Source organism: Panthera pardus, unplaced genomic scaffold (assembly GCF_024362965.1).
Source record: "Panthera pardus isolate Hobbes unplaced genomic scaffold, ASM2436296v1 HiC_scaffold_2, whole genome shotgun sequence".
In the NCBI taxonomy this organism is placed as follows: Eukaryota; Metazoa; Chordata; class Mammalia; order Carnivora; family Felidae; genus Panthera; species Panthera pardus.
In genome coordinates, this window is record NW_026526765.1 from 141,651,055 (window position 1) to 141,675,801 (window position 24,747).

General features: G+C 42.2%; 1 long non-coding RNA gene across 1 annotated transcript in view; it reads left to right on the forward strand.

Moving 5' to 3' along the window:
* The first annotated feature begins 333 nt into the window (after positions 1-333).
* LOC109278902 (uncharacterized) overlaps positions 334-24,747 on the forward strand; it is a 199,571-nt gene continuing 175,157 nt past the window's right edge. The window contains exons 1-6 of the long non-coding RNA XR_008423920.1: positions 334-436; positions 4,628-4,722; positions 16,682-16,831; positions 18,773-18,838; positions 22,536-22,681; positions 23,100-23,209. This is a non-coding gene — a long non-coding RNA (uncharacterized LOC109278902). The remainder of the gene's footprint in view (positions 437-4,627; positions 4,723-16,681; positions 16,832-18,772; positions 18,839-22,535; positions 22,682-23,099; positions 23,210-24,747) is intronic.

A 24,747-nucleotide genomic window follows, 5' to 3' on the forward strand; every position in this document is an offset into this window, starting at 1 on the left:
TCTGTGTTGTGACCTCCAGGGTCCTGTGTAGAGATTTTAAAGGAGACTCAGAATAAGTGTAACCTTTTAAAGACAGAAGATTGTGTGTGTGTGTGTGTGGGGGGGGGGATAAGTGTAACCTTTTAAAGACAGAAGGTTGTGTACATATGTGTATGGCGGGGGGGTGTGGAGAGATGAATTATTTGTGATACATCAAACGTCCAACACCGGCTAGAAATAGGGAAAAAAAATTCCCCGGTAGAGTGATATGTTTAGGACAAATTGTGAATTTATCTGTGGGATTAAGTGGAATATGGAACTGTGCAGCTGTGTGTTGTCTCTTCGCAAAATGAGTTTCTCTCTGTTTCCCTGGCAGGCGTGTTCTTGTTAAGAGCTTGTTCCGAGTGGGAACACGGGTAGCTCTGGGAGCCCTGCTGACCATTATCTTCCCATTCAGGTCTGTATTGCGGAAGCTGCTCTCTATTTTCTCATGTAGAGAACATTCTTGATAAGGGAAAATGTTGACAACTTTGCCTTCTTTTGAGAGTCAGTCAGGAAACATTTCTTCTTGTCAATCTCCTTTTATGTGCTGGGCAGGAGAAAGGAAAGGGGATATTGCTTTGGGGAATAACCTTGACTTTCAACAGGCATTTAACAACCAGTATTTTCTTGAGCACCTACCATGTGCAGGAGTATTTGCTAGTCCTTTCAGGTCATTAAAAGGTGAATGAAGCTAAATTCCTGTTCTTAATAGCTTAGCAGATTTTCCTTTAAAAATTAATTTCCTGGTGGCTCAGTAGGTTAAGCTTCTGACTCTTGGTTTTGGCTCAGGTCACGATCTCATGGCTTGTGGGTTTGAGCCCCATGTCAGGTTCTTGGCTGACAGTGCAGAGCCTGCTTGGATTCTCTCTCTCTCTCTCTCTCTCTCTCTCTCCCTCTCTGGCTTGTGTGCTCTCTCTCTCTCTCAAAATAAATAAACATTTTTAAAAAATCTATTACCTAATTGGAAAGGCTATAAAATGGATACAGATAAAATAATAAGGGAATTGGTATGGGTTGAACTTCCTGTGGCTCACTCTGAGGGTTCTGGAATCAGGCAGGCCTGAATTTGAACATTGACCCCACCACCTATCCCCCATGACGTGGGTTGGCACAGTGTATTTTAAGCTAAGTATCCATTTTTCTCCTTTGTTAAATGAGGATAATGATACCTACCTTACAGGGGAATGGGATGAGTAAATGAGGTACCAAGAGTATAGCGTCTAGGGCTTTGCCTGGTACGGAGGAGTTTCCTGGAATGTCAGCTGTCTGCACTGTGATTTTATGCCACGCTCCACCCACTGTCAGTCATACTGATGCCCGACACAAATCTGCTCTGCACTTCACAAGTGGCCTACTGACATTATGATGACATCTCAACTGTGTCATAGCTCTGCAATGTAGAGAAATCCAACACAGATAAGCATGTTATAGTGAGGGTGGTTCTGTGAACACTAACTTTCCAAAGTTTATAAGGCTGAGTGCATCTTGTCCTCGTCAAACAATGATCACCCAGGGTGGGGTGCAGACTTATATCCTTCCACCAATATCCTGATGTTCCTCCCTGGAACCTCCAGCATTATACCCTTGTTTCCCCTTGGAAGTCAGGCATTCCAGGTGATTTGCTGTGGACAGTGACATGTGATCAGAAGTGACTTGTCTCACTTCCAGAGGAAGCTTTAGAAGTTTCCGTTCTCATGGCCAACATGAGTGAAAGCACAGGTTGCAATGGAGCTTGTGACAATCTGGGCACATGAGATACTACGGTGAGCAGGATCCCTCTTATAATCCATGTGAAAAATGGAGCATGAGTGAGAAACCAGCTTTTGTTACCTTGCACCACTGAGACGGTGGGGTTGTTTGTTCATAGTCTGTCTGGGTTGAGTAGATTGCACACAGATTCTAGTAATTCTGAATTTGCTCAAAACACTTCAGTGCTTCTCCTGGTAAAAATTGCTTTCAGGGGACAACCACAGTATCCATGTAAAGCCATATTTGCTCTCTGCCCTATGGCAGTGTCACCCGGCTTCATCCTCTATGTTATTCATTAGAGTTGACTAATTGTAGCCACTGAGAAGAAGAGATTGGACCCCACTGAGCAGTTGTCATGAATGGACCTTCAGAAGCAGTGGTGAACAAAGACTAGGGGTGGGAGTGTGGCTTATGGAGGCAGTTCACCCAGGGTGCTGGCCATAAGGCAATAAGAGGGAGTCTGTTTATAGAACATTTAAAAACAATAGAACCCACCAAGATACAGTCTGTTTTTTGTTGTCACTGCAAATGTGCAATTCTAAGCAATGTTAGGGAAGAGTACTTCTCTATTCTACACTCCTATGTTCCCCCTTTGTTTGTTTTTTTTTTAATGTTTACTTGTTTATTTTGAGAGAGAGAGAGGGAGTACATGCACACATTCTTGCAAGGGTGAGTGGGGGAGGGGCAGAGAGAGAGAATCCCAAGCAGCCTCCATATTCAGCGTGGAGACAATGCGAGGCTTAAACCTGAGAACCCATGAAGATCATGACCTGAGCCAAAATCAAGAGTTGCACCCTCAACCAACTGAGCCACCCAGATACCCCTGCTTTCCCTCTCTGTTGTGTACCTGCTCAAAAGCAATTGCAAATAGGTTTCAAAACTTGTGAGCAACAGAAAAGTAATTGGAATGCACTGCCGTGAGTGTTTTGGAAGAGGTAATATTCTTTTGGGATATTGATTTAAAGAAAAAAAAAGAAGTCATTTCATGGGGCGCCTGGGGTGGCTCAGTCGGTTGGGCGTCTGACTTCAGCTCAGGTCATGCTCTCACGGTTCATGAGTTCGAGCCCCACATCAGGCTCTGTGCTGACAGCTCGGAGCCGGGGCCTGCTTCAGATTCTGTGTCTCCCTCTCTCTCTGCCCCTCCCCCACTCACGCTCTGTCTCTCTCTATCAAAAAATGAATAAACGTTAAATTAAAAAAAAAAGAAGTCATTTCACTCTATAATGGCCCTTTGTTTATTCATTTGGATGTTGGTTTATGAATTTGTATCTAGTCTTATGTGCATTTGTCTAAATCCTGCTCTTTGGATTGTTACAATCTATAAGGGCAGGGCTGGGGCTCGTTCATTCTTAGGTGTCCCTAAGGTCTGATCAGTGCTGAACACTTAACTGGACCCCCCATATATGAAGGATGACTCAAACTATGTTAGCAGCAAACAGTATTTTCCTTTTGTTTTTTGTCCCTCATGCTTATGAGAATCAGGGGCAGGCTTTGAGGGAGGGATCTTGTTGTTGATGGGAGGGATCTTGATCTTGATGCAGACAAGCTCTAGGAGACTGCCCTTTGGAAAGTGATACACTCCGGCTTCCGGAGCTAACAAAGATGCAAGGCTGCTGCTTGCACACACACGAGACGCCACACATGCCCACCTATGAAGGAAAATCAGGAGCGGATGACTCCTCTGTGTCCATTGCACATGCCCAGGATCGCTCTTGGTGAATATCACTCTTTGTTTGATGTTCTTCCTACATTCTGTTATTTTCATGCAGTGAGCATCAAGAAGGATGTGGAAAAAGAAAGAAAAATGTTGATTTATCTCAGGAGCCACACTATTTCGAAGTGTGAATCTTTAGTGCAGGTAGGATCATACAGGAGCCAAGAAGGGAAGTAGGCTGGAGAGAAGTTTGGATGTTGGCTGGTTAACTCCAGGCTTCAGTTTTGGAAAGTGTGAATGAATACTGGTAAAGACGGTGATTAGGACCAGCCCACAGTAATCAGTAATTGTGGGCTGTTCCTGGATACCAGGTCATAGTGAGCTTGGCCTTGGGAAGAAAGATTACTCTCCTGAACTTTCACTGTTTTATGGAGAAGTTACAATCATGTAAGTGAGGGTTTGGGGAAGCTTGGGTATGAGAAGGAGTCTTTTTACCATTTTGCATGCCCACCTTAATGTTTTCTGGGTGAAAGTCTAATATTGAACAGAATATGTGTAGCCACTGGCAGGAGTCTATGCCATCTTCCATGGGACCTTTCAGATGGAGAGTGGCCTTGGGCAGACCATCTTGTGAACTGGAGCAGGTCTCCAGGATTGGGTGGATATCATCTGGAAGTTTCAGATGTGGCCCCGATTCTGGGATAATGAAATGAGGAAAAGGCAGACAACTCAGGGATTTTCATTTCTGATTTTTCCAGAAAAGTGTAGGGTCATTTTGAGCTCCTGGGATAAGAGGGTAGAGGATGAAGAGGCTGGAAAATATGCATATTTCTCTATTGCAGAGGCTCTGTTCATTGGGGTTTGCCAGTAAGAATATAGGTGATTGACATGTAAGTACTTCTGTACTTGAAGGCTTGACATGAGATCGAAATGAAAGAGGCGTCCAGATGTTTGGCTTTGTGGCTGCTCCCTGAGAAAAATTCCTAGACTTTTTTTTTCACTATCCTTTCTGGAAAGAACAACTGAGTGGGCAACCCAGAACTGACACTCAGTGAATCAGGTATACCTGGCTGAATGTCTGAGTTTTAAAAAATAATTCTTGCCTTAGGAGATGTTGTGTGTCTATTTTTCTTGGATGTCTGATGACATGCTTTGATGCATAAGTGAATTCAAGAACTGTTATTACCACCATTTTCTTTACAGGAAGGCCTTGGGTAAATTGCAACATGATCTCCAGTGTCCACTTCCCATTTGTTATTCAGACAATAAAATGGATATAACTCCATGCATGACCTTGGGTAAGTCACTTACCAAGTTTAAGCCTGTCATCTATGAAACGTCAGAGGTAGACTCAGTGACTTCTCAGGTTCCCGCTAACACTAGAAGCCTGTGACCTGTTGGCAGGCAGGGAGACAGCAGTCCCAGGAAAAGGTGTATGTGCAACCCTCACATTGTTCCCTCTCTGTAACTTAAAATTTCTTTGGTGACTCAGTGATACTATTTCACAGAGGCCGCCCTTCAGATGGTGTTTTCTCTTTTAGCTCTAAAGCAAGATTTTAGACTTTGCAAGAAATATTCTGGATAAAATGAAACAATTAAAAACTTGATCAAAACATTCGTTGTAGCTCTGCACATAATTTCACAAACCCGCTCCCCTTTGTCTCTTCTTTGTTAAAGGATTTAGGCAGCTTGCTCCTCTGGCATTCATCAAATATCTTTTTTCTCTCTAGTTCAAAATGAGCTCTGTTTCCTTTTTCCTGGCTAGATGAAAGTCTGTGTACCCTGGCCTTCCTGATACCACCCCAACTATGGTGGAACCACGGTTCGTGAAGCTCCAGATTGTCAATTTCAAAGGCTAGTTCGGAGACGGGGGGTGAAAACCGAGCGTCAGTTGTCCTCTTCAGATCTCTCCAAAACACACTGTCTCTGTATTATTTCAGAAGACCCATTGAAAAGTAGACTGTTTCCTTCCCTGACTTGGCACCAAATCAAGAAGTGGCATATAATGTATTGTTGTGTTTATTATGCATCATTTTGCTGCTGACACCGGGGCCATCAAATATTGGGAAATTTACAGCCAGGGAGGTCCAGCCATCATGCCTGAAGTGAAGGACAAAGTATTCTGCTATTTATCTCCAGCTCTGGCCCTTTATGGTCAGACAGTGAGCAATATACTTATCAAAGTCAACATAACCTTCACTTTAGAAAACACACTTGTCTTTAATTGCCAGAATAAGAATGCTTAAACAGCTTCTGTCTTAATAATAGGGGGGAGGCAGAGTTGATGTAAGTTTTGAGTATTTTGTTATTTGCCAGTAGTGGTATGCTCAATTAAGTTTTAATTCACAAATGATGATTATATATTATGCTGGAGAAGTGGAAAAACTTGTGGAGTTAAAAATGTTCATACTGTCTAAATATATGTCATACTTGTGATTATAAACTTATATTTTATATTTTTAGCTGGATTATATGTATAAGATTATAATTACATAATTATGGTATGTACATACATACTTATGACATACATATTTATGTTATGCAGGGGTTTTTTTGTTGTTTTGTTTTGTTCTGTTTTTAGTCAAAGCTGAGGCCAGTAGTTCTACTGCTGTGCCCTGGCCCATAGCAGTTAGGAGCCCGGATACTAGAGGCAGAAGAATATGAGTTTAATAGTACCTCTTATATGGAGGTGTTTTAAAGATCAAATGAGATTGTGCATGTGGGAGAATGCTTAGCACACCTGGTACATTAGAAGAACTTGAAGAATATTAGCCATGATTAGTACTGCCCCCTTCTTATTATTGTAAAAAAGTATTCTACAGAAAATACATATTGCCAAGTGCTTTATGTAGTAGAAGAGGCAGGGGGCACACCTGGGTGGCTCAGTCAGTTAAGCACCTGACTCTTTGTTTTGGCTCAGGTCATGATCTCGTGGTTTGTAGGATCAGCCCCATGTTGGGCTCTGTGCTGACAGTGCACAGCCTGCTTGGACTCTCTCTCTCTCTCTCTCTCTGCCCCTCCCCTGCTCACACGCACACATGTGAGATCTCTCTCTCTCTCTTTCAAAATAAATAAACAATTAAAAAAAAAGGAGAGGCAGGAAGAAACTGTTATTCTGACTTCACAAAATATGTATACATATGTGTGTGTGTGTGTATGTATGTATGTTATGGCACTCGATGGTCCTTGAGAGGCATATAATTCCAGAAAGTTCACTGAGATGACTCAGAAAACCCAGCAGAGCATTGAAAATAATTCTTGGTCGGTAAAGCATTTGTGCTGACCTCAAGTCTTACCTGTTCTCTTAAAAAGGTATTACTCTTTAGAGTTGGTTTGATCTGTATAGTGGATGTCTGAGCATGGAAAGGTGGCGATGTTTCTTTGGAAATAGGCAGATTCTGGAATGTGGTAGTAAGCCTTGTGCCAGATGAAAATCACAGAACACAATTAGAAGATGAACTCCAATGCTGGGAAAGACCAGGAGAATCTGTGGAATGTGGTGTCTCTTCCTAGCTGAGACCGGGAGGTCATACTAATTGACAAACAGTCTCTGAACAACAAGTCAAAGTGACAGCATTTGCTTCCTTGGGTTGTCAGAATTCCCATGTGATGATAGTAGCTGAGTTGTCGGATGGCAAATTGGAGGAATAAGCTTGGAGATATCAGGAAAGAAAATGACTATTGTAATTACAGACAGTCGGCCTGAGAGTTTTTTGTTGTTATTTTGCTGGCCTTTTGTTTTTGTTTTTGTTTGTTTCTTTGTGTGTTGTTTCTCTCTCTCTCTCTCTCTCTCTCTCTCTGTAGTGTGTGTGTGTGTGTGTGTGTGTGTGTGTGTGTGTTGGTGTTTTGGGGGTTTTTTTGGTATCACTATAGGATGCACTTTAGGCAAATTAAGTGTCAATGGGCTACAATTTCAGGCCACTAGTCTATTCTGAAATCACAAGACAAGCAATGGATTACCCTGTTTGAAATGAGAATTACAGTTTGAGTATTTATCTCTCTCTTTTCTGTCTTTAGACTAAGTAGAGTGGACAGGCAGAACTGTTAGAATCGGCTCATGATTCATCTCTCTCTCTCTCTCTCTCTTCTCTCTCTCTCTCTCTCTCTCTCTCACACACACACACACACACACACACACACACTCTAAAACCACAGGGCACTTTTTGGGCTCAGCGGATGGAGGCGCGGGGTGGGGTGGAGTCCTAAGGCGCACAGACTCGAATTGCAGGATTCTACCAAGATCCCCCATTGCATTGCATTTGTTTTCACTTCCCCTTAGTCTCCTCCAATCTGTGACAATTCTTCAGTGTGTCCTTGTCTTTCAAGACTTTAACTTTTGAAATCTTATACCCACGGTTCCGGAAGATGGCGGCGTAGGAGGACGCGGGGCTCACAGCGCGTCCTGCCGATCACTTAGATTCCACCTACACCTGCCTAAAGAACCCAGAAAACCACCAGAGGATTAGCAGAACGGAGTCTCCGGAGTCAAGCGCAGACTAGAGGCCCACGGAAGAGGGTAGGAAGGGCGGCAAGGCGGTGCGCGCTCCACGGACTGGCGGGAGGGAGCCGGGGCGGAGGGGCGGCTCGCCGGCCAAGCAGAGCCCCCGAGTCTGGCTGGCAAAAGCGGAGGGGCCGGACAGACTGTGTTCCGACAGCAAGCGCGACTTAGCGTCTGGGAGGTCATAAGTTAACAGCTCTGCTCGGAAAGCGGGAAGGCTGGAGGACAAAGGGAGGGAGAGCTGCTGAGCCCCCGGACGGCAGAGCTCAGCTTGGCGGGGAACAAAGGCGCCAGCGCCATCTCCCCCGCCCATCCCCCAGCCAAAATCCCAAAGGGAACCAGTTCCTGCCAGGGAACTTGCTCGCTCCGCGCAAACACCCAACTCTGTGCTTCTGCGGAGCCAAACCTCCGGCAGCGGATCTGACTCCCTCCCGCTGCCACAGGGCTCCTCCTGAAGTGGATCACCTAAGGAGAAGCGAGCTAAGCCTGCCCCTCCAGCCCCCGTGCACCTTGCCTACCCACCCCAGCTAATACACCAGATCCCCAGCAACACAAGCCTGGCAGTGTGCAAGTAGCCCAGACGGGACACGCCACCCCACAGTGAATCCCGCCCCTAGGAGAGGGGAAGAGAAGGCACACACCAGTCTGACTGTGGCCCCAGCAGTGGGCTGGGGGCAGACATCGGGTCGGACTGCGGCCCCGCCCACTAACTCCAGTTATACACCACAGCACAGGGGAAGTGCACTGCAGGTCCTCACCACGCCAGGGACTCTCCAAAATGACCAAACGGAAGAATTCCCCTCAGAAGAATCTCCAGGAAATAACAACAGCTAATGAACTGATCAAAAAGGATTTAAATAATATAACAGAAAGTGAATTTAGAATAATAGTCATAAAATTAATCGCTGGGCTTGAAAACAGTATACAGGACAGCAGAGAATCTCTTGCCACAAAGATCGAGGGACTAAGGAACAGTCACGAGGAGCTGAAAAACGCTTTAAACGAAATGCAAAACAAAATGGAAACCACGATGGCTCGGCTTGAAGAGGCAGAGGAGAGAATAGGTGAACTAGAAGATAAAGTTATGGAGAAAGAGGAAGCTGAAAGAAAGAGAGATAAAAAAATCCAGGAGTATGAGGGGAAAATTAGAGAACTAAGTGATACACTAAAAAAAAATAATATACGCATAATTGGTATCCCAGAGGAGGAAGAGAGAGGGAAAGGTGCTGAAGGGGTACTTGAACAAATTATAGCTGAGAACTTCCCTGAACTGGGGAAGGAAAAAGGCATTGAAATCCAAGAGGCACAGAGAACTCCCTTCAGACGTAACTTGAATCGATCTTCTGCACGACATATCATAGTGAAACTGGCAAAATACAAGGATAAAGAGAAAATTCTGAAAGCAGCAAGGGATAAACGTGCCCTCACATATAAAGGGAGACCTATAAGACTCGTGACTGATCTCTCCTTTGAAACTTGGCAGGCCAGAAAGCCTTGGCACGATATCTACAGTGTGCTAAACAGAAAAAATATGCAGCCGAGAATCCTTTATCCAGCAAGTCTGTCATTTAGAATAGAAGGAGAGATAAAGGTCTTCCCAAACAAACAAAAACTGAAGGAATTTGTCACCACTAAACCAGCCCTACAAGAGATCCTAAGGGGGATCCTGTGAGACAAAGTACCAGAGACATCACTACAAGCATAAAACATACAGACATCACAATGACTCTAAACCCATATCTTTCTATAATAACACTGAATGTAAATGGATTAAATGCGCCAACTAAAAGACATAGGGTATCAGAATGGATAAAAAAACAAGACCCATCTATTTGCTGCCTACAAGAGACTCATTTTAGATCTGAGGACACCTTTAGATTGAGAGTGAGGGGATGGAGAACTATTTATCATGCTCCTGGAAGCCAAAAGAAAGCTGGAGTAGCCATACTTATATCAGACAAACTAGACTTTAAATTAAAGGCTGTAACAAGAGATGAAGAAGGGCATTATATAATAATCACAGGGTCTATCCACCAGGAAGAGCTAACTATTATAAATGTCTATGCGCCAAATACCCGAGCCCCCAGATATATAAAACAATTACTCATAAACATAAGCAACCTTATTGATAAGAATGTGGTCATTGCAGGGGACTTTAACACCCCACTTACAGAAATGGATAGATCATCTAGACACACAGTCAATAAAGAAACAAGGGCCCTGAATGATACATTGGATCAGATGGACTTGACAGATATATTTAGAACTCTGCATCCCAAAGCAACAGAATATACTTTCTTCTCGAGTGCACATGGAACATTCTCCAAGATAGATCATATACTGGGTCACAAAACAGCCCTTCATAAGTTTACAAGAATTGAAATTATACCATGCATACTTTCAGACCACAATGCTATGAAGCTTGAAATCAACCACAGGAAAAAGTCTGGAAAACCTCCAAAAGCATGGAGGTTAAAGAACACCCTACTAAAGAATGACTGGATCAACCAGGCAATTAGAGAAGAAATTAAAACATATATGGAAACAAACGAAAATGAAAATACAACAATCCAAATGCTTTGGGATGCAGCGAAGGCAGTCCTGAGAGGAAAATACATTGCAATCCAGGCCTATCTCAAGAAACAAGAAAAATCCCAAATACAAAATCTAACAGCACACCTAAAGGAAATAGAAGCAGAACAGCAAAGGCAGCCTAAACCCAGCAGAAGAAGAGAAATAATAAAGATCAGAGCAGAAATAAACAATATAGAATCTAAAAAAACTGTAGAGCAGATCAACGAAACCAAGAGTTGGTTTTTTGAAAAAATAAACAAAATTGACAAACCTCTAGCCAGGCTTCTCAAAAAGAAAAGGGAGATGACCCAAATAGATAAAATCATGAATGAAAATGGAATGATTACAACCAATCCCTCAGAGATACAAACAATTATCAGGGAATACTATGAAAAATTATATGCCAGCAAATTGGACAACCTGGAAGAAATGGACAAATTTCTAAACACCCACACTCTTCCAAAACTCAATCAGGAGGAAATAGAAAGCTTGAACAGACCCATAACCAGCGAAGAAATTGAATCGGTTATCAAAAATCTCCCAACAAATAAGAGTCCAGGACCAGATGGCTTCCCAGGGGAGTTCTACCAGACATTTAAAGCAGAGATAATACCTATCCTTCTCAAGCTATTCCAAGAAATAGAAAGGGAAGGAAAACTTCCAGACTCATTCTATGAAGCCAGTATTACTTTGATTCCTAAACCAGACAGAGACCCAGTAAAAAAAGAGAACTACAGGCCAATATCCCTGATGAATATGGATGCAAAAATTCTTAATAAGATACTAGCAAATCGAATTCAACAGCATATAAAAAGAATTATTCACCATGATCAAGTGGGATTCATTCCTGGGATGCAGAGCTGGTTCAACATTCGCAAATCGATCAACGTGATACATCACATTAACAAAAAAAAAGAGAAGAACCATATGATCCTGTCAATCGATGCAGAAAAGGCCTTTGACAAAATCCAGCACCCTTTCTTTTTTTTTTTATTTATTTATTTTTTTTTTATTTTTTAATATATGAAATTTACTGTCAAATTGGTTTCCATACAACACCCAGTGCTCATCCCAAAAGGTGCCCTCCTCAATACCCATCACCCACCCTGCCCTCCCTCCCACCCTGCCCTCCCTCCCACCCCCCATCAACCCTCAGTTTGTTCTCAGTTTTTAACAGTCTCTGATGCTTTGGCTCTCTCCCACTCTAACCTCTTTTTTTTTTTTTTTTTCCTTCCCCTCCCCCATGGGTTTCTGTTATGTTTCTCAGGATCCACATAAGAGTGAAACCATATGGTATCTGTCTTTCTCTGTATGGCTTATTTCACTTAGCATCACACTCTCCAGTTCCATCCATGTTGCTACAAAAGGCCATATTTCATTTTTTCTCATTGCCACGTAGTATTCCATTGTGTATATAAACCACAATTTCTTTATCCATTCATCAGTTGATGGACATTTCGGCTCTTTCCATAATTTGGCTATTGTTGAGAGTGCCGCTATAAACATTGGGGTACAGGTGCCCCTATGCATCAGTACTCCTGTATCCCTTGGATAAATTCCTAGCAGTGCTATTGCTGGGTCATAGGGTAGGTCTATTTTTAATTTTCTGAGGAACCTCCACACTGCTTTCCAGAGCGGCTGCACCAATTTGCATTCCCACCAACAGTGCAAGAGGGTTCCTGTTTCTCCACATCCTCTCCAGCATCTATAGTCTCCTGATTTCTTCATTTTGGCCACTCTGACTGGCGTGAGGTGGTATCTGAGTGTCCAGCACCCTTTCTTAATAAAAACCCTTGAGAAAGTCGGGATAGAAGGAACATACTTAAAGATCATAAAGGCCATTTATGAAAAGCCCACAGCTAACATCATCCTCAACGGGGAAAAACTGAGAGCTTTTTCCCTGAGATCAGGAACACGACAGGGATGCCCACTGTCACCGCTGTTGTTTAATATAGTGCTGGAAGTTCTAGCATCAGCAATCAGACAACAAAAGGAAATCAAAGGCATCAAAATTGGCAAAGATGAAGTCAAGCTTTCGCTTTTTGCAGATGACATGATATTATACATGGAAAATCCGATAGACTCCACCAAAAGTCTGCTAGAACTGATACATGAATTCAGCAAAGTTGCAGGATACAAAATCAATGTGCAGAAATCAGTTGCATTCTTATACACTAACAATGAAGCAACAGAAAGACAAATGAAGAAACTGATCCCATTCACAATTGCACCAAGAAGCATAAAATACCGAGGAATAAATCTAACCAAAGATGTAAAAGATCTGTATGCTGAAAACTATAGAAAGCTTATGCAGGTAATTGAAGAAGATATAAAGAAATGGAAAGACATTCCCTGCTCATGGATTGGAAGAATAAATATTGTCAAAATGTCAATACTACCCAAAGCTATCTACACATTCAATGCAATCCCAATCAAAATTGCACCAGCATTCTTCTCGAAACTAGAACAAGCAATCCTAAAATTCATATGGAACCACAAAAGGCCCCGAATAGCCAAAGTAATTTTGAAGAAGAAGACCAAAGCAGGAGGCATCACAATCCCAGACTTTAGCTTCTACTACAAAGCTGTCATCATCAAGACAGCATGGTATTGGCATAAAAACAGACACATAGACCAATGGAATAGAATAGAAACCCCAGAACTAGACCCACAAACGTATGGCCAACTCATCTTTGACAAAGCAGGAAAGAACATCCAATGGAAAAAAGACAGTCTCTTTAACAAATGGTGCTGGGAGAACTGGACAGCCACATGCAGAAGGTTGAAACTAGACCACTTTCTCACACCATTCACAAAAATAAACTCAAAATGGATAAAGGACCTGAATGTGAGACAGGAAACCATCAAAACCTTAGAGGAGAAAGCAGGAAAAGACCTCTCTGACCTCAGCCGTAGCAATCTCTTACTCGGCACATCCCCAAAGGCAAGGGAATTAAAAGCAAAAGTGAATTACTGGGACCTTATGAAGATAAAAAGCTTCTGCACAGCAAAGGAAACAACCAACAAAACTAAAAGGCAACCAACGGAATGGGAAAAGATATTTGCAAATGACACATCGGACAAAGGGCTAGTATCCAAAATCTATAAAGAGCTTATCAAACTCCACACCCAAAAAACAAATAACCCAGTGAAGAAATGGGCAGAAAACATGAATAGACACTTCTCTAAAGAAGACATCCGGATGGCCAACAGGCACATGAAAAGATGTTCAACGTCGCTCCTTATCAGGGAAATACAAATCAAAACCACACTCAGATACCACCTCACGCCAGTCAGAGTGGCCAAAATGAAGAAATCAGGAGACTATAGATGCTGGAGAGGATGTGGAGAAACAGGAACCCTCTTGCACTGTTGGTGGGAATGCAAATTGGTGCAGCCGCTCTGGAAAGCAGTGTGGAGGTTCCTCAGAAAATTAAAAATAGACCTACCCTATGACCCAGCAATAGCACTGCTAGGAATTTATCCAAGGGATACAGGAGTACTGATGCATAGGGGCACCTGTACCCCAATGTTTATAGCGGCACTCTCAACAATAGCCAAATTATGGAAAGAGCCGAAATGTCCATCAACTGATGAATGGATAAAGAAATTGTGGTTTATATACACAATGGAATACTACGTGGCAATGAGAAAAAATGAAATATGGCCTTTTGTAGCAACATGGATGGAACTGGAGAGTGTGATGCTAAGTGAAATAAGCCATACAGAGAAAGACAGATACCATATGGTTTCACTCTTATGTGGATCCTGAGAAACATAACAGAAACCCATGGGGGAGGGGAAGGAAAAAAAAAAAAAAAAGAGGTTAGAGTGGGAGAGAGCCAAAGCATCAGAGACTGTTAAAAACTGAGAACAAACTGAGGGTTGATGGGGGGTGGGAGGGAGGGCAGGGTGGGAGGGAGGGCAGGGTGGGTGATGGGTATTGAGGAGGGCACCTTTTGGGATGAGCACTGGGTGTTGTATGGAAACCAATTTGACAGTAAATTTCATATATTAAAAAATTAAAAAAAAAAAAATAAATAAAAAAAAAAAACCCACAGGGCAAAAGTCTCGCCCAAATCTGCTGAAAAGTCCCCCTTCAAGCTACATGTGTATTATATAAACATGGCTGGGGCTTTCCCAAGAACCACCTTTCAGAGAAGAGAAACCATGATGCATATTAATAGGTGAAGAAAGCTGTGGGGAAGGAACATAAAACCGTGGAAGCCGTAAACTCTGGAAATGGATTCCAGAATGAAAGTGCTCTAAAAGCCCCGCACGCAGGCTCAGTGTGTGTGGGGCCAAGTCAATAAAGTTTGTTGTCCTCAGTTGCCACGTACAGTTGGTGCCTTGTCTCCTGGGCTCCTCCACCTCTACCTCTTCTTCCGCCTTTTCACTTGTTGCTTTCTGTGTGTGACCCTGCAATTAATGGAGGATATGAGATTTAATGACATGGGAAATTTTGGCTGGATAAATTTTTTTTTTTAAAAAATTGTAGATTTTAAAGAGGTATCTTGGCTAGCGTTTTGGACTGAAAACAACAACAACAGAAAATAGTCATCAAATCAGTATGCTCCTCTTCAGAGCCACAGATCTCTCCAGAAGATTATGCCTTGTGGACACAGCTGCCTCTTGGGGCTGAAGGGGTAGCTCACCTCTGGCTTATTTTGGGTACATTCTGGAAGCCTAGAAATGATTCTCTGTGAGAGTCAGCTTTCCGAGTGGCCTCCCTCTGTCCCGACACTGCAGCCTTAAAGAGCCTATGTTTTCACCATCTTTTTAAGACCAGTACAGAGTGCTCGTCACCAGGTTTACAGCTCCACACTGGGTCCCTGCTAGAGTTTCTGCCAAGCTCTGGGGGTCCCACCTAGGCCTCCCTCCGTGTGGCCACAGCACATATGTTTCCTGAGTGAACTCAGTGCTGCTGCCTGTGTGCACATTTTCAGCCTATAAATTGTCTACATTCCTCTGCCTGTCTGCTAGGCCTCCAGCCAGTGCTAGATTGTATGTGAGAATGCCACATTTCCCAAGAGAGAGAGAGCTGAGCACTCCTGCCTGGACGGTGTGGATCAACCCTCAGTCGCTGAAAAGGAACAGGCTATATAGCTTGTTCAGTCCTCTCCTTTGATCAGTGTCCCAGGGCAGGGCCCAGGTGCTCTGTGTGCAGATGAGTTCAGCTGCCCCTAACAGTGGGGTGTGTGACCACTCTGCTTCAACTATAGAAGAAGGCAATGTATTTATTTTGTTTCAGGCTTTGTTGAGTCATAGACACTCTTCTTTCCTTTCCTTTCCTTTCCTTTCCTTTCCTTTCCTTTCCTTTCCTTTCTTTTCTTTTCTTTTCTTTTCCTTTCCTTTTCTCTTTTCTTTTCTTTCCTTTTTTCTTTTTCCTTTTTTCTCTTCTCTTCTCTTCTCTTCTCCTCTCCTCTCTTTCTTCTCTTCTCTTTTCTTTTTTTTCTTTTCTTTTCTTTTCTTTTCTTTTCTTTTCTTTTCTTTTCTTTCCTTTTCTCTTCTCTGCTCTGCTCTGCTCTGCTTTTCTTGTTTTTTTCACTGCAATATGATGATTGGGCTTCCCTCGGTTGACCAAACCAGCAGTGAAACCATCTCCTGTAGAAAGTCAAGCCATGGCTTGAATAAAGAGTGGATGAATCCTTGGAGTCAAGAAAGCAACATGTCACATATATTGGCTTTAATCACATGATTGATTTTTTCCCCTGGGATTTTAACAATCATGTCATCTTTCACATTTAAAATTTTGAAAGGTGAACAAGTCATTGGGGGAAGCTAGGGTTGGAATAGGAGAAATAGAGCAGGTCAAATGCTGAGTATTCCCAGCAGGGGTAACGTGTCACATCATAAATATTAGGACAGGAAGTTACTGAAGGTGGGGTTATTGGTACCAGTCAGGCGAAACTGATGCATCCCCTGCTTTGAATTTCTCGCTTAGGAATAGAGATGGTCTTTGGGCAACCTCAGGAGGGGAGGGAGAGGGTGGAGGGGAAACAGGTATATCCAGGACAGATTCTAGAACCATAAACAGAATGCATATTGTTTCTGGGCCAGACAATAGAGCTCTTCTTCATTCAACACACCTTTACAGACTGCGCTCTATGCCAAGGATCTTCCCCTGGGGATACTAGCTTGTCACCATTAGTCACATCTCCATCTTTATTAAATGTTTCCATCAGTCCATGCTTGCTAGGTGCTCCAAGGGAGTTAACTGGAATCAGCAGTGGCCTCCCTGAATTCCGTGGAAAAGACAAGATGCATATGCTTCTGCTATTACGGTGCTCAGTGTTTGGAAAGGAGCAGTTTTGCATTGTTATGCAAACACCAAGGTAATAGAATGTGTATAAATTACGGTAAGTGCAATTACTCACAGGAAAATTTGTTGGCACTTAGTCATGTCATTGTGTTCACTGCAGATTATAGCTTGTTACTTTCTGTTCCTCTAATATACTTTACCCACTTAAGTTTTGAAATAGAAATGAAGTGCTGGTGTATCATCATTTTGCCAGAAAGATATATATGTTTCTCTTATTGCATTAGACAGGTTAATATGTTTTTGCGTTTTATAACAGGGAACTTTATTAACATGATGAAATTAATGCATGCAGGGCAATATCTTCCGAACCAGTTGTTACCAGTAGATAAAGTCTGTTGTGGTAATTGCTAACTGAATGTCGGATCAGGGTTATTACTGAAGTAAAATCATTCACTGTGGGATGATCAGAGCTACAGTGTTGTGAAGGATAAAAGAACTGCCTCTTCTCCCTAGTTTTAATTAGCTGTTAAAGAGGTGTCGTGGGTGGTTTTGAAAAGCTCATCTTATCAATACTGTTATTTAGAAATGATTTATAATATTGTTACAGAGTCTGCTGATGTTTCTGTCATTAAAAGTCTGTCATGGTTTCCATTATGAGCTCTGTTGTTTGAAGGCTTTGCAGACAGAGCTTAAATAGTCCCCTCAAAGTTTTGTGTGCATCTTTCTTTGAGACATCGTAAGGTCTTAAACCCAGGAGTTACTATTTGTGGATGGACCACAGTCGATCTCCATTCTTATGACAATGCCCAGCTTCAGTACCATAAAGAGATGTAAGCCTAATTTTATGGAAGAAAATGCCTTCTTTCCATAATCTATTCATTGCATTTGGAAGTGGGTCTTGGTCCCCCTGGAAATCTGCAAGAGCAGATTTGATGTAGTGTATCTTCTGCCATTTAATTGGCCAATAGGCTTTTCTACTATTAATGCTTTGAAACATTAATACAGTTTCTGTAAGTAACTAATTTATGGTGTGAGGTGGTTCCCAAGTGAAATTTCCATCTTGGTCAATTCCTGAATAAGTACAAACAGAAACATTTGTGAAGAAAAACATTTTCCAAAGGGTTAGAGCTCACACTGTAATAACTACGTTCCTGAATAATCTGTTTGCAAAATCACAATTCTGTAGCTTAAGGCATATCATCGTCCCTGCATTTACGCCATTATGTCATTTCCTAGGAACAGCTGCAGGGCTGTGGCCTTTGGATTCATGGTTGTGCAATCCTTAGATTTCTAGATCTACCAGGTACCCATACTACACAAAGGTCATTTTTAGGGGAATAATGAACTTTCACTGAAGTTTGAAATTTGAAGGCACCGTAGAAGTTACCTAGTCTTATTTATGGCTTACAGTTCAGAAAAATGAGACCAAAAGAGACTGAGTATTTGTCTAGAGTCAAGGATCTATTTAGTTAAAAGACCCTGTACAAGAATCTAGCCTGGCATAACAGTATTTCTTTCTGCTAACTGCTTGCCTTGCATTGTTATTATTTATATGTATAGCCACACACACACACACACACACACACACACACACAGTGGTAATAAAGTAACTTAGATAACAAGTCACTGTAAGATCAAAGTTCCTTCATTATTCAGTTATGGAATTTGAGCAGATTGTTCTGGCTCTGCCAGTTTACTCGACTCTCAGTGGAATGAGCTAGTAGGCTTCAGGGATGGTGTCTTTCTGAGGATAAGGTACAATTTATGTCACAGAAGTCCTCAGAGATAATGGGTCCAAATGAGCCCAGAGGAGATTTTGTTGCCACTTAAGGGTGTTATCAATCTAAAGGCAAATGCATCTGTTCCCTTTTTAGTAGTTCCTATAAAAAGATGTCGACAATCCGAAATAACTGGTACCATCTTTCCAGTATATCCCAGTGACAAGTTGGTGCAGGATTGCCCATCAATTACTCTAGTGTGGCATTTCATTACTTTTCCCCATATTATTCCACAGGTTTGCAACGTGACCAGATTTATTTATGGCCCCTGGAGAGATGTACTACTTCTAGTGCTGACAGAGGTAATCAATGCCTGAATGAGTTTGTCTACATAGTCAAGTGATACCTGGGGGACTTTCTGAGGTAGTTGAAGTCATAGGATGCCTGAAGTTATGTTGTAATGGTCACCTGCATCTTCTGAAGCAGTTCTTCCCAACTGTGGTGATACGTTAGAATCAATGGAAGACCTTGTACGAGGTCCCAGTGCCAGTGTCCCAACCCTGTTGATTCCATTTTGGGATGAAACCTGGGCACAGTAAGTGTTGAAAGCTCCCCAGGTAATTCTAACAAGATCTGCCTTTTTAAAAGCTTCCCAGGGGGGCACCTGGCTCAGTCGGTTAAGCATCTGACTTCCGATTTTGGCTTAGGTCATGATCTCACAGTTGTGAGATCGAGCCCTGCATCTGGCTGACGGCACAGAGCCTGCCTGGATTGTTTCTCTCTCCCTCCCCTGCTCTCTCTCTGTCTGTCTCTCTCTCTCTCTCTCAAAATAAATAAATAAACTTTAAAAGCTTTCCAGGAATGCAGGAAGGGTTGAAACCTACCAATGGAAAGCATAGCCCCCTTTGCAGCATTGTTTAATGAGAGGAGATTCTTTTATTATAAATCACCCATGGTTTAGCAGTCTATGTGCCATCATGAAGAAAGAGTTGGAGCTGATAGTCTTATTATACACTGTCTCAATATGATGGCTATGTGTGTTAATATTCAGATGTTCTGTTTTCACCTCAAGGGACTAACTATACCTTATTAGTTTATGTTTATCCTGACCACAGTAAAAATATGAAAACAAATAGACTACAGCAATGTGTATGTTACCCAAGGAGATGACTTTTTTTTTGTTATTTCTATTCTATTACTATGATATTTAACTAATATTAAGAGTAGCTTCTGGGGCACCTAGGTGGCTCAGTCGATTGAGTGTCCAACTATGCTCAGGTCATGATCTTAAGGTTCGTGAGTTCAAGTCCCACATCGGGGTCTTTGCTGTCAGCGCAGAGCCCACTTTGGATTTTCTGTCTCCTTCTCTCCCCTTCTCCCCTGTTTATGCTCTCTCTCAAAAAAAAAAAAAAAAAAAAGAAAAGAAAGAAAAGAAAAAAAGAAAGAAAAAAAAGAGTGACGCCCGTTTATATTAATAAGTAGATGTTTGGGATCTGTTCATTTATTGATTCAAAATGTTGGCTTATCCTTTTTATGTATCAGGAGCCAGAATAATCAGTCTTATAAGGCAATACATCATTATCTTGAAAACTAAAATTTATTGTGGAAATAGTCAAATTATTTTGTAGAGTTACTTTTGATGCTGCAACATCTTTGAGACCAGTGCTTTAAAGTGTCGTGTGATAGGCAATTGTATGGCTTTTTCAACAAAGGACGTCTGCTAGTTTTTACTTTTGTTGGACAACAGGTATTGGAAAACTGATAGTAGTGACTCTAGAATTTCTAATATAATTTGTAAACTCTGGTGCTCTGGTTCTAAACATTTTGTTCTTAAGGCACAGACTTCTGAAGCAGAGAATTTTTGATAATATTCATGAAGGGAATAAAAGATAAAGCATGAATAAAAAGTAAGCACAGAGTTATTTCTTTTTTATAATTTTTTTTTTTTAACGTTTATTTATTTTTGAGACAGAGAGAGACAGAGCATGAACGGGGGAGGGTCACAGAGAGAGGGAGACACAGAATCTGAAACGGGCTCCAGGCTCTGAGCTGTCAGCACAGAGCCCGACGCGGGGCTCGAACCCACGGACCGTGCGATCGTGACCTGAGCTGAAGTCGGACGCTTAACCGACCGAGCCACCCAGGCGCCCCAACACAGAGTTATTTCTAAGAGAGAAAATTAAAGAAGTAAAAACACCCAGCGAAAGGGGTTAGTTAACGGTCATGACATATCCATAAGGTGGGATGTTATGATACAAATTTAGAAAGTTTAAAGAAAACAGGAAAATGCTCATATTATGTAGAGAAAAAGCTGAATATAAAATGGCAGTCATAGTATGATGCTGTCTCAAATGCACAAATATTGGGGTGCCTGGGTGGCTCAGTAGTTGATTAAGTGTGACTCTTGATTTCAGCTCAGGTCATGATCTCATGATTCGTGGGATCGAGCCCTGCATCAGGCTCTGCACCGAGCACGGATCCTGCTTGGGAGTCTCTCTCTCCTCTCTCTCTTCCCTCCCTTCCTCTCAAAAAATAAATAAGTAAACCTCAAAACAAATATAATAAAATGCACAGTTATTCATGTTGACTTTGTTTTTCTCCATTCCTTGGATGCTTTGGAGTGATGGCAAAGTCCAGGAGATCCCCAGATGGTCTCAGTTGTCCCGGACACTTAGCCAGGCACAAGGCATTTGCAAAGCTGCTTTTCCCAGGTGTGGGTTTTCAGTTTCTGGCGATTCCTTCCAAGTGTGAAGCTGGATCATACTGGGGAAGACTGTGTGGGTATGTAACTAAAAGATTTACTATCTAGCAATGACTCAGATCAAAGTCAAGTGGCAAAGTGATGGGTCAGCATTCCCTTACGGTTCTTTTAGCTAATGTAAGCCATCATTGCCACTTACCACACTGTATTTTGTAGCACAGCACCCCTCTCATCTCCCCCCAAAACTAATCCCCCAAGGGAAGCTCACTAAACCAAATATGCTTCCATCCCTCATTAGTGTTTTTCTCCTTTGTGGTTGGTTTTTTTCTCATTATAATGAACTGAAAGCAGTGGTTCTCCAAGTGTGGTTCCCTGGGTCTGCAGCATCAGCTGGGAGTTTAAACTTAAAAAAAATTTTTTTATGGGGTGCCTGTGGCTCAGTCAGTTAAGTGACTGCCTTCAGCTCCAGTCATGATCTCATGGTTTGTGAGTTCGAGCCCTGCGCTGGGCTCTCTGCTGTCCTCACAGAGCCTGCTTCAGTTCCTCTGTTCCCTTCTCTCTCTGCCCTTCCCCCACTCATCCTCTCTCTCTCCCTCCCTCACTCTCTCTCAAAAATAAAAAATAAATTAAAAAATGTTTTTAAATGTTTACTTATTTTTGAGAGAGAGAGAGAGAGAGTGAGAGCACGAGCAGGGGAGGAGCAGAGAGAGAGAGGGAGACACAGAATCTGAAGCAGGCTGCAGCCTCAGAGCTGTCAGCACAGAGCTAGACACGGGGCTTGAACTCACAAACTGTGAGATCATGACCTGAGCTGAAGTTGGATGCCCAACCGACTGAGCCACCCAGGTGCCCCAAATATGAAAAATAAATTTAAAAAAAAGTTAAAAAAATTGTTTTACTTGTTAACTATGATGTGTTTCTTTCCTATATAATAATATTTCTCACCCAACAACTTATGGAATTATTATAGCTAATTATAACTAATTTTCACAATCACATTATGAAGCAGGTGCTATTATTTTCCTGTTTTGCGGAGAAGGAAACTGGACACAGAGAGGATAAGTAACTCACCCCAGGTCGTGCCACTATAAAAAATGCTCACAGGTCAAATACTAGCAGCAAATAGAAAATGTGAGCAGTGGTTATATCTGGGTGTGGGACTACAGATAGCTTTAAATTTCTTCTCTGTGTTTTTCTGTATTTTCCAAAACAAATCTATATTACACTTGTCAGCAGGAAAAAAAAATCCAAAATAGTATTGCCAGAACTAAGGTGGTAGTTTCAGTGGAGACTTGGTGTAAGGGTGAACCAGAACAGGAGAAAGAGGAGTTGTGTTTATTAAAAACCTTCTCTTGCAGGTCAGGTCTTCCAGGATCCTGGCAGCTGCTGAGCAAGTGAGGAAACAAAGAGCCCCTCAGTGTGGTGGGTGAGCGTCAGAGCCGGAAATCCAGGGAGGGCATGACATTGAGCCTTCCAACGTCCGATCTTTCCAACGTCTTTACAGGTTTTGAAACTTACTGTCTTTGTAGGTGGCCAGTGGTAAAGTACATTTTATCACAGTATGTCCAGGAGACATTTGAGGAAGCAGAACTCAGCTCTCTATGTCCAAGGTTTAAGGCAAGTTTGGCCATAAAATAAGGCCCTGACTCATCTTTAATTAAGTGTGCAATGTGGGAAAGGAATTAGTGTCTTCCGGTGTATGGGATGGAGAAACAGCTATAAGTTTTCAAAATAGCCCATTATTAGCAATCTGCACTGAATCGATTGGTACCCACAGCTCAGTCAGCCTTTAAACAAGCTGGACAATAGCTGAAGTAATTATTTGGGGTAAATTATTGCCGTTGTAAAATGTAATCAATGTTTTATTACAGCAAAAAGAGATGTTTTTTCTTAATTTCTCTCTTCACTCCACCTCTCCTCAGCCGGATCTCCTTGTCAGAGCTCTGGAAGAATGGTATTTTGTTTCCTCCCCTCCATTGGCAAGCGAGTCCCAGGCATCCAAATGCAGCAAGACAGGACACATCTTGTAAAGGTTTTCCATTTTAATATCCCTTAATGACCAATAATGAATTCTTTATGGTTAATCTGCTGTTCTCATGAAAACAATCTAGATGGTTAAAAAAAATCAATCATTAATGAGCAGTAAATGACAGCTCCCCAACAACACAGCTGTATTTTTGTAAAAGTGATTAAACATTGTCTGCATTCATAATTGCATGGTTAATAAGAATGTTGAGCACCAAGTCAAGCATTGTTGCTAATGATGACAGATTACGATGCTACAAACGCTTTGGAGTTATGGGGCTAAATTTTCAAAGGCATTCCCTGGAACGGAATGCACACAGACCCACTAAGTATTCAATTTGCATGGACCATTACCAGGTTTGTGAGAGGCATTTGGGAGCTATGCAGTTGAGACTCTTTTGAAAATCTGGCCCATTATGACAGAAAGCATCTGTAATTAACAGTAACTGATCTCCCTTTGCCCGGTTTTGGGGAAAGGTGTAAAATGCTCTGTGTGTGATTTGATGGAGCCTAAAGGCTCTTTGGTGAGGAGTCCTGAAGGCTGGAAGGAAGGCCAAGAGTCTCTGGGGTTGTTTTTCAGCCTTAGAGGTAGGTGTAAATATCAGAGTTTTGCAAGCAGGTGACAGAGTGGGTAAGTCGTTCAGAAGGGGACTTGGTAATATCATCATTGATGATTTGCCTCTCTTGTTTTGGCCTTAAACATACTCACTAAGCCTTGGGGATTCCTGGATTATCATTCATGGGTCTCTTGAAAATCTGAGATTGTCCCATGGTGCACTGGGGATTGACAACTGTGCTGAGGGATGGATTTTAATCTTTATGAAGCTGTAGGCAGAGTGAGTCACTGAGTGATGGAGCAGGCCCCATCTGCTGCCCAGTGTGTCTGTATTCGGATCAGGTATGATGCAACTCTATGTACAAAGCCATTCATGTTCACAATTTAGGAGGAAAACTACATGCTGAAATGTAACTTATAAATTTGAGCATTCTTGGAAAACCCTGGTCTCCCTCTGGGATGGCGAGGGACCCAGAGAGACAGTTGGGGGTTAGTTAGGTAGTGTGATATTTTGTGCTGTTGTTGACTTATTCTAGTTTGCATGGATATCTTACCTTGGCCTAGAGAACACAGACCGTGTGTATTATTCTTCTGACTTCACCTCACTCAGTGATGATTTTTTCTGGATCAGCCATCCCTTGTCTGAGCAGAGGGTTACAGAGTCTCAGTCTGCAAGACAGGCTGACATGGGGTTAAGAGCATGGTTATAAGATGCCTGGGGTTGAAATGCTCCTCTATCACCCGTTGGTGACATTCTCTACCCCTGAGGCCTCATTTTTCCTCATCAGCAAAATAGGAGTGACATTAATAGATACTTGTAGGGTTACTGCGAAGATTCAATAAGATATTTGAAAGTCTTAGCCGAGTGCTCGATACAAGTTAGTTGTTCCTGTATTTATCATTGTTATGGCCACAGGTCTGGGTCCTGAGTGAGGAAGGACTGCAGCTGAAGGTGGGATTCCTTCAGCTAGGCTGGGTCATTTTTTATA